This window comes from Tenrec ecaudatus, chromosome 11 (assembly GCF_050624435.1).
Source record: "Tenrec ecaudatus isolate mTenEca1 chromosome 11, mTenEca1.hap1, whole genome shotgun sequence".
Taxonomy (NCBI): Eukaryota; Metazoa; Chordata; class Mammalia; order Afrosoricida; family Tenrecidae; genus Tenrec; species Tenrec ecaudatus.
In genome coordinates this window covers 131,542,097-131,549,910 of record NC_134540.1, presented here as the reverse complement: position 1 = coordinate 131,549,910, position 7,814 = coordinate 131,542,097, and the positions used below count along the sequence as shown (strand labels likewise).

Below are 7,814 nucleotides of genomic sequence, written 5' to 3'. Positions count from 1 at the left end.
GAAGCCACTACATACTCTTTCTCAGACATGTTTCCACGGGGCCAATATAGTACTAGCCATTCACCCAGTGCACTGAGTGCCCTGAAGTAGAAAAGATGCAACAAGAAAAACAGCCACGTTAGAAACACTCCAACGCTTTAGAAAAAAGAGTCAAACACTTTTTGTTTCTCCCCTTTAGCCCCTGAAACAACATCGCATGGTCTGGATCTACCTACTTAATCCTACATTGGCTTCTAGAGTCTTTGTCAGGAGGGAAACAGTAATAGTAGTAAAATGGCACTGGCCAGCACAGTCTTTGTATCTCTGGGAAGGGCGGGGAGAAAGTCAGTCCTCAGGACAAGCTAGTCGGCTGCAGTCTCATCAGCGGGGTCTTTGCATTCCTCGTTCTTCCGCACTTCTTCCACCTGCTTGTCCTTTTCTCGCTAGCGCTCCAGCTTGGCCGCCATTTGTGCTTCTCGGTTCTCTTTGTCCGCTTCCATTTCGTGGCTCAGCTTTTCCTCGGCCATCTTGCTGAAGTTGTTGTTCTCCTCCATTGCTTTCGGCAGCACCTCCTTCTCGTGCTCCCGCCTCTCGGCCTGCTGCTTCAGGACCTCCGCTTCATGGGACTTGCGTCTTTCTTCGGCAGCTTCTAATTTCTTCTGAATTTCCTCCAGGGAAAGGGCCTTCTTCTTTGGAGGAGAAAGAGGGAATTCTGGGACAGCCTCCTTTGAACGGGGGCTGAGTATCAGCTCCAAGGCCTGGCCAGAGGCCCGCTTCTCCAGTTCTTCGACCTGGGTATCAGAAGAAGCCATGGTGAACAGAAGACAAGAGACTGGCAGTGTACGCTGTGAAATTCAATGGGAAGGAGAGCCCGGCTCGGTCTGAGCCGCCTGGCCACACTCTACTTACTGAATTTTATACAAATATGAAATAATCAAATTTATATATTTTTTCCTAAGCCAGTTTTTTATTTGGCATACTTTCTTCCAAAATATGAGTTCCATTTTAAAATTCAACAAATTATAAAACAAGAATTCTCAGCCATTTTGAATTATTGGCTAAATGATATTCTAGATGTGATGGTTGAGGATTATGTCAACTTGATGTTTTTGGGTAAATGTAGGAGCAGAGCCCACTTGGGTTGGAGCCTGATGACTCATTCTTGTTGTCATAAGTATTTTTGTATGAGAGAGAGAGAGAGAAAGAGAGATCAGAATTAAGCCTCTTTGGCCCGTTGCCTTCTCCTGGAGTTGAATCTTGCATCTGGCTTGTCTACCTCATGTCACCCATCGCAAACATCACGTGATGATTCCAAAAGCCACCATAAGATTGCCAATGGTAGATTCTTTCAGTCAACTTTGGACATCTGCATCCACCCAGCTGTTTCTGTTCCATTATCCTGTTTCCTATTTGTAAGCTTCCAGCAGTCAGGAGAAGCCTGACTTGAACTGGAGTGAGCTTACCTGTTCCATAATTCTGTAGCCATTTCTATGAACCTCAACAACATCATATATTTTTAGATAATATAACATTTATTTAAAAATATTATAATGCTATGTAGAGTCCACATATTGGAAAAATTTGAAAATGACAGGAGAAAAAGAACACTTGTTCTTCTTTTAAAAAAAGGAACAAACCTTTTCTCTGGATTATCATTTAAAAATTGTTAATAAAATAGATTTTATTTATGCCAGGTGAAATATTATAAAATTATGTTACAATCACTAAAAATGAATTATATTGGGATGTTAGTAAAAGGAAATTAAGCTTATTTCCTTTTCATGGCTTTACATTTGTTGGCGAAGCAGGAGACATGGTCATCTTCCCAGAGTGCGAAGGAGATGGGAGGCTCAGGAAATGGAGGGAGTTATTACAGAACATGGTGCAAACATGAACGTAGTGTTATAAATTGAACTTTATACCAACTTGAATAGCCATTAGGGTTGTCTACCATTACCTTTAAATGTTATGAAGCCTTTCAGTGGTGTATTTTACATAGTAATATTTAGCTGTGCTGTTTGGAACCTGCAAAACCAAATTACACAGTAGGATTGACTCACTAGTGAATTTCAACCAGATTGATATAGTTTCAGAAATAGAACAGATAAGGGTTTTTGGTTTAGAATTCAGTGTGTTGAAATACTTGCCAGTGAAATGCTCCACAGTTGTTTTGACGTTTGGTGTGTTGCGATATTTGACAGTAAATTAAATATAAATAAAAACAGAAGTGGGGAGAGAAGGCAAGTAATATTACAGACAAAACAAATGTGTTCACAGGCATACAGTTTGCATATTCTTTATATGTGTTTGAATTAAAGTAGCATTACAGATTCTAAATGATTACATAATAAACTTAATTATGTAAGCCAAACGTTCCATAGAAAACCCTTATTAACTAATTATAATTATAAATTTACTCATGTAAAATATATATTGAAAATATAATTTTCATGAATTTATTGATTTGTGCTATATATGTACATAGAGATATTTGAAAAATGAGTGGCATTTTGTAGGAATTTCAAATATTTACTCATCTTGAGAGTCTGTATATTACGTTCACAGTCTTTCGAGGGAAAGTCCAACTTCTTCACAAAGTTTTCAAGGCTACACAGACATACACAGTTTAACATATCTAATACAATCTGTGGAAGAGGATTTATGTCACGTAAACCTAATGTGAACGTAGCATACAGGAGAGAGCTGTCCAAGGCTGCCTCATGAGTGTCTGCAGGGGGAGGGGTTCTGTTCCCGCTAGTACCTCATGTTGCTGCTCATCCTCTCAGAGACTTGCCAAGCTCACTGCGGAAGACACTCGGAGCCCAGGAGGCTGTATCTAGATCTTTTCTCTCACGTCCCCCTTGCCTGGATCTCTTTCTCCCTGTAATGGACTTTTCAAGACCTGCCCATCCCTCCTCTGCCACTATCTACTCCTCAGCGTCGGTTCCTTCAATGCCACCCTTCTCCTCCTTGAGCATCCCAACTGTCACAATCTAGACCATGCATTGACCATCACTAGGGAGGATCTATATTCCTTTGGGAAGTGTTTCCATTACTTTCTGTTCTCTGCTAGATTTCTGAACCGTGTCGGAAACATATGCCACCAATCATCACTTGGACAGATGTTATGCAGTGCATACGTTTAATCTTTGTGAAAGTAGACTACCACATATTTTTGCCACTGGGCAGCTAGTAAATCCAACCACAGACCAAGCATTTAGCTGCCAAGTGCGTAAGCACTATGCCATCAGGAGTTCTCCCCCAAAAGGAACGGGGCTATCATTTATCTTAGAGCGAAATATGTTCCGTTTGATGAATGTGTTTAACAGCTTTTTGCTACTGCTATTAACTCCTTAAGTTGGGCATAAAACACTTTAGATTACAAAAAATATATATTTTATCCAAACCATGGAAATGTATCTACTTGTTAGCGGGGGAGAGTGAGCTTGGAAACATTATTGAAAACATCACCAATACCTAAGTACTATGAAAAACTGTAGCTTAAGCTTTCCTGTCAGTATCTTCTTTAATTTTTAAAATAACTGTTTGTTACTTCTAAATCTATTATTTTTCATATCTAACATTTCACACATGCGTAACAGCTATAAATCTCCCCTCTGAGCAAGATCTATATGCTGGTACCAAAGACTGAAGGCAAAAGAAAACAAAAAGAAAATGGTCTAGATTTAGCTCTGTAGAATTTCTACATCAGAGTTCCTGGAATGTATATTTTAAAACTGTTATCCTCGGATGTTTTCATGACATTATAATAACGTGATCATACAATGACTGCTTTATATCCAGGGGCATTGTTTCCAGAATGCCCCGCACCCTAACCTCCATAGACACCAAAATCCACAGATGATCAGGTTTCACAATAAAATGACAGTGTTGCATATAACTGATGCCCAGTCACCTGTGAACTTCAAGTCTTCTGTAGATTATTTGCAGAATCTAAGACACTGCAAGTCTTAGGTAAACAGCACTGTATTCTCTTAGCCTTTTGCAATCATTTTGAGTCATGAATTGCTTTCCCCCTCTAACGAATTCATCCGTAGTTAGCTGAATCTAAGGATGCAGAACCTACGTTTGTGGGGGGCCACATGTGCTATGTATGCAAAAGCCACTTGATAAAGAAAAATTCTTATACTTTCAGTTTTATTTCAGACAATTCCCATGTTTCTGAGAAAATCATTTAATAATTTTCTAATATTTTAATCTAGCAATAGAGATTTGTATTCTAAGAAAGTACTGCTCTGATATCAATACTTCATAATTGAAAAACAAACAAAGAGAAATGCACCTGAAAATATGCTTTACTAAATTACATGGAGACATTTGCCTTACAAATGTTGTTAGGAAAGAATAGTAGAAGTATTAAAATTCTAAGGTTATTCCAGAGGCCAGAAAATAATTTAAGAAAAGATGAAAAATAATAAATTATGTATATAGGTAGGCATATGGCTAAGAAAATAGATTAAAATAAAATAATAATATAAGCAATTCTGAGTGTGTGGTGTGGATGCGTACACATTTGTAAAAACACACTGTGTAAGGAAGTGTTACCAATATAAATGGAAGGCTGTGTTAGTCCAGTTGGGCTAGAGAAACAAATCATAGACACTCATATATGTGTAAGAAAGAGCTTCATATCAAAGAGCAATTGCATATTAACAAAACATCCTGGCCCAGTCCAGATCAAGTCCTTAAGTTTTATATTAGCCCATAAGTCGAATATTAGCCCATATGTCTGATAATAGTCCATAAATTCTCCGATAGATTCACACAGCTATTTAATGATGTTGAATACAGGATGATCACAGGCCAGTGGTTGGAAAGTCTTGTGGAGTCAGTGGCAGTGGGAGCATCTCATAACTGGTAAGGGTCTCCACGTGGCTCCTCCAGTCCCTGGGCTCTGACATGGCATGAAGATGAAGCAGAGAATGTGTGCATCTGGCCTCCAGTGAACGATTTATCTCCATGGCACCTCCAAATGAAGTCACCGAGCTGCGATCTGATTGACAGGCTAGACTCCATCCCCTCGCAAGTTGATACCAGATTATATAACTACCACAAAGGCCATATATTTTATGTTCAAGTACATAAAGTTTATCTGTATATAGATGATTCCCAAACATATGACATATCCAGTGAGTTTGTCATGAAGCTTTTTATAGCTTATTAAAGACATGCTGAAATTCTTGTTGTTGTTGCCTTCGCGAGGTTCCTTCAAGCTGGTCCTGCCTCATAGCTACCCTATCTGGTCCTGCACCATCTTCATAGTTTCTTTATATTTCATTCATTGATGCAGCCACTGTGCTAACCCATGCCTTTGAGGGGATTTCTACTTGTCACTGCCTCTCTGCTTTCATGAAGATGAACGGTTTATTTTTTCAAATAAATTAATTAAAATAGATTGTCTCATTTTATTTGGAAAACTATCTTTTTTCTGTGCATTACTGGCTAAATACTAAGCTCTGTAAATGACTGGGCAGTTTACTTTAGAGTTTGTATTTGTTTCTCTGCCTCTAACTATACAACAGAAGATTGTAAACATTTTGTTGGTGAAAACTTAATGGAAACAATTTTAGGGAGTCAAATAATCATGTTTTAATTTTTCTTGTATATTTTCATAAAACACTTGAAAAGCTTCATTGCAGCCTTACTTGTAGAACTCGTCCAGGGCTAAAAACCATAAATTCAAATTTATATTATGAAGTGAATTAACAAACCACTAATGAGTAATAAAAAGGAATGTAATATTGATGCATGCATAGTATAAACTATTTTCAAAGGAGTTATACAAAGTGTGGTGAACTAGACATAAATAATATTTTAATGCAGTTATAAATTATATATGACCATATATTATAATCTATAAAAATATAATTTTATATATTTACATAATTGCACTTATATGAGACTGAAGTTTCAAACTTATCTATTTTAATAGAAATTAGATGAATGGTTGGACGGTAAATGGGGAGAAATAAAAAGAAGTTATAAAGGACCAAGAGGAAAATGATCGCAATGAAGTCTAGTTCCAATATATAATGTGATATGTCTTTACACACGTGTGTTTGCTTATTTATTTGTGTATCTATGTAAATATACAACTATACATATGCAAATATGCATATATTGAATGGGGGCCAGGAATGAGACTTAATGGTCCCCGAAAGATTTATAGCTTGGAAAACACACAAGTGTACTTACACTCTCTTCTATTGGGTAATAATGAGTTGGAATCAACTTAATGGTAGTGGGTTTGGGTTGGTTTTTACTGAGTGTTATATTTATGTACTGAGTGTATATGTATGTACTGAATGTATATGGGGAATTCAAAAGTTAATGAAAACAGAATTCAAATATAATGATTTTTTTCTTGAAACTGTTGGAGCTGCCTCCTATAATCATAGTTATATAGATAAATAAAATAAAAATACTTATTTAAATATATTTATTGATTCCATAAATTTGTATTTTAGCAGTATATATTCATCTAGGAAGATATTAAGTTGGAGTAAATTTTATGACATATCATAGTGATGTTTTAATATTTTTGGTTTTGTCAACTTGGTTGGGCAAGACTTTTCAGTGGTGTGGGATGTAAGAGCTAATAATCCCCATGATGTCACCCAACACAATATATTTTCCTCTACAATGAGACCTCTATGAGCAACAAATTAGTTGTAGTGATATTAGTGTAGTGATATTAGTTGTAGTGATATATAACACCATTACTCTGAACACAGCAAGAAACAAGCTAACTTCACGGGTGTGAACTGATTCCCATATAAGTGGATTCTGTGGAAAGGCTTGCTTGCTTTTTTTGCTGGGTCTCCATCTAGACCTAGCATCTGGTTCATCTAGGTTTGGGCCAACAAGCTGTCATACTGTCTATAAATCCTGGGAGTCACCAGCAGTCTACCGTTGGATTGTCCAACACTTGCCTCTGCAATCACAAGTTTGCCTTCTGGCCCTTGGATCTATGTGCTTCTGAAACCATCAGCCTGGGTTCATCATTCCTAAAAGCTCCATGCGTCAGCCAAAATTCCAACCTAAATTCTGACCCTTGGACACAGAACCTATCTGGACTTTGACTTGCTTGCTTCTACAATTGTGTGAATCATTTCCTTGATATAAGTGTCTCTGTATATATATGTTTTCCAAGTTTTGATTTTCTAGAGAGTCCAAAGTAAAACTATGATTTATATTTTAAAATATTATTTCTGAAAATTAATTTATCATAGTAGGTAAGGTATATATTTTTTAAATCCTCAACTAAATAGTCAACCCAATTACAACTCAAATGTAAGATGTAATATCTTAGTAGGATCTGTGTAACCCCCCAAATATGCAAAATAAGTAGTAACCTGAAGAAGGCATTGTTCTCACTTCGCACGCAGGACGGATAACGAAGGACACTGGTGGTGCCGTCAGGTGAACGCTGGTTTGCGGGTCAAACCACCAGCCAATCCTCAGAGAAAGATGAGGTTATCTGCTCTTGTGAAGATTTACAAGGGTTTCCAGGACTTTGTAATTTGGACATTTCACAGTATGCTCAGCAGTGCAATAAGATTATGAACTTAAGCTGGCTGAACCAATGGAAAGACAGCAGTAATTGCAGATGTCTTCATAAGTTGACAACGTGTGGCAGGTGTGTCACACTTGAATGACTTGGTAAGCGTTTCTTTCCAAAGTTTTTGTGATTCCTACCAAATGACTGTGCAGGAGCATGTAAATAAAGGGCATAGAGCTCTTATGAGGGATTGATCTGTTGTGCAAATCTGATGAGTATAAAATGAGTCATTTCAGAATCAGGAAATAGGAAG

General features: G+C 37.4%; 1 pseudogene; it reads right to left on the bottom strand.

Moving 5' to 3' along the window:
- Positions 1-422: 422 nt before the first annotated feature.
- Positions 423-791, bottom strand: LOC142460880 (stathmin pseudogene; annotated as a pseudogene).
- Between the last annotated feature and the right edge of the window lie 7,023 nt (positions 792-7,814).